This window comes from Zalophus californianus, chromosome 9 (genome assembly GCF_009762305.2).
Source record: "Zalophus californianus isolate mZalCal1 chromosome 9, mZalCal1.pri.v2, whole genome shotgun sequence".
NCBI lineage: Eukaryota > Metazoa > Chordata > Mammalia > Carnivora > Otariidae > Zalophus > Zalophus californianus.
In genome coordinates, this window is record NC_045603.1 from 94,534,172 (window position 1) to 94,537,295 (window position 3,124).

Consider the following 3,124-nt stretch of genomic DNA (forward strand, 5'->3'; position numbering starts at 1 on the left):
GCACCTGGGTGGCTCAGTCATTAAGCGTCTGCCTTCGGCTCAGGTCATGATCCCAGGCACCTGGGATCGAGCCCCACATCAGGCTCCCTGCTCTGCGGGAAGCCTGCTTCTCCCTCTCCCACTCCCCCTGCTTGTGTTCCCTCTCTCACTGTTTCTCTCTCTGTCAAATAAATAAATAAAATTTAAAAAATATGAACTGGACTAGAGGTAAGAACAAATGAAATTATAAGAATGGCAAAAGGAGGGCGCCTGGGTGGCTCAGTTGGTTGGGCAACTGCTTTCGGCTCAGGTCATGATCCTGGAGTCTCGGGATCGAGTCCCGTATCGGGCTCCCTGCTCAGCGGGGAGTCTGCTTCTCCCTCTGACCCTTCCCCCTCTCATGTGCTCTCTCTCTCTCATTCTCTCTCTCTCAAATAAATAAATAAATAAAATTAAAAAAAAATCCTCAACTTCCTTTAAAAAAAAAAAAGAATGGCAAATGGAGGGGCACCTGGGTGGCTCAGTTGGTTAAGCTCTGCCTTTGGCTCGGGTCATGATCTCAGGGTCCTGGGATGGAGCCCCACGTCAGGCTCCCTGATCCACGGGGAGTCTGCTTCTCCCTCTCCTCCTGCTTTCTCTCGCTCTCTCGCTCTCAAATAAATAAATAAAATCTAAAAAAAAAAAAAAAAACTTACTCTCAATATGAGTTTAGTCCCCATCTGGAGGAATAGGCATCAATAACCCCAATTCAGCATTTTCTTGACAGACATGTATTTCAAACAACACTGTGGCCTATTTCTGAAGGTATGTACAGCTTGCTTAAGAGTTTCAGCCATAATAGAGGTCAAGAAAGTGCCAAGTAATCTTAAGGGACCAGAATACTTTGAGATCAGAAACTAAGGTTAAGTAAGGTGTGCCCAGTTATACCTGTTGAGCAGCCATAATGAATCTTATTTCCTGAGCTATGATGAAGAGTCGAGTGATGGAATGAAGTGCGTATCACCCTCCAGAACAGACTCCTGCTCCTGTCAAATCCGGGTAATAAAATACCAGTTAAACACAACCCAATACTCTTTGAGGAAGACGCGGTCGCAGCTACAGCGGAGGTTTGGACGCCCCGCTCCTGCTCCTGACTCATCGCTGTTCGCTCTCACCGGGGGAACAAGCCGGTCAGGAAGCCGCGCGCAGCCATGGCTTTTAAAAGACACCGGGAAGACACCCGTGGAACCGGAGGTGGCGATTCACCGAATTAGAATTACTCTCACCAGCCGCAACGTAAAATCTTTGAAAAAGGTATATGCTGATTTGATCAGAGGTACAAAGGAAAAGAATCTCAAAGTGAATCTTAAAGTTCGGATGCCTACCAACACTCTGAGAATCACTACAAGAAAAACTCCTTGTGGTGAAGGTTCTAAGACTTGGGATCGTTTTCAGATGAGGATCCACAAGGGACTCATTGATCTGCACAGTCCTTCTGAGATTGTTAAGCAGATTACTTCCATCAGTATTGAGCCAGGAGTTGAGGTTGAATCACCACTGCAGATGCTTAAATCAACCTTTTTAATAAATTGATTATCAGTTGTTAAAAAAACACACACACAAAAAATCACAACCCTATGGGCCTTTCACAGTAAGTCAAGACTCTATCCAACCACCAAGCAACCTCCTGCCACAAAGATTGTCTTTGGAACCCTCCCAAAGGAAACCTCAGTCATTTTGTCACATGATGAATTTCTCACCATCTCAGGGTTAGATGCTATTAAACCGAGTTCCTTCTTGGTACAATTTCACTTGTGTTCTTTTGGTTTACTCTTGTTAGAGATAACAAAAAAGCTGGCTCGCATTTTCATACATTAGTAAAAATCAAATAAAATGCCATTTTTCTATTTTGTGCCCTGATAGTGGGTTCCCTTAGAAGTCAGGTTCCATACTTTAGCTTTAGGACAATATTTAATTTCATTATAGTTATAGATTATGAACCTTGAATCTGAATAGAAACTCCTAAAATTAAGATACAGAATAGGAGTAGCCATAGCTAAACAGCCTAATATATGTCTTTACTATAACATACTTCTTCACATTGACAGTCATCTCGAAGACATGTTTTTAGCTTAGTGGCATTTTTTTTCACAATGGCAGAATAAATAATCTAATAATAATTAGAATACACACACGCACACCCACACAGACCATCACCCCCAACCACCACCAAAACAAAGCAGCCTGCTCAGAAAACAAACAAAATCACTCCACTTAATTCTTGCAATCTTGGTTTTAAAAATTAGCCTACCTGAATTTAAGTTTTTCCTGTTGATATTTCATAAGTCTGAGTTTTTTTCATTTTCTATGTAAACTCTCACTGTGAGGACTCCTAGTGCAGTATTACTTTAAATTCGAAAACTTCTGCTTTAAAACTTCATCTTTATTATTTTAATTTTTTAATTAAAGATTATTTACTTATTTATTTGACAGAGAGAGACACAGCGAGAGAGGGAACACAAGCAGGGGGAGTGGGAGAGGGAGAAGCAGGCTTCCCACGGAGCAGGGAGCTGGACACGGGGCTCGATCCCAGGACCCTGGGACCATGACCTGAGCTGAAGGCAGACGCTTAGTGACTGAGCCACCCAGGCGCCCCAAAACTTCATCTTCAAAAACTCTAAAATTGCAGGATGCCTGGGTGGCTCAGTCAGTTAAGCAACCGACTCGATTTTGGCTCAGGTCAGGATCTCAGGGTGTGAGATCGAGCCTTGCCTCGGGCTCCCACTCAGTGGGCAGTCTGCGTAAGATATACCCTCTTCCTCTCCCTCTGCCCCTCCCCCCACTCTTGCGTGTGTGCTCTCTCACAAAATAAATAAATGAAATCTTCAAAACAATTTTTAAAAAACTTCTAAAATTGCTGCAACCTTTTTAAAAATGGTTTTTGTTTATTTCTTTTAAAGATTTTACTTATTTATTTGAGAGAAAGCGAGAGAGATCACAGAGGGAGAGGGAGAACCAGACTCACTGCTGAGCAGGGAGCCCAATGGGGGGCTGGATCCCAGGACCCTGGGATCATGACCTGAGCTGAAGGCAGACGCTTAACGACTGAGCCACCCAGGCACCCCTTAAACCAGAACATTTATCGTGTGACTAATCCTGGAAATCC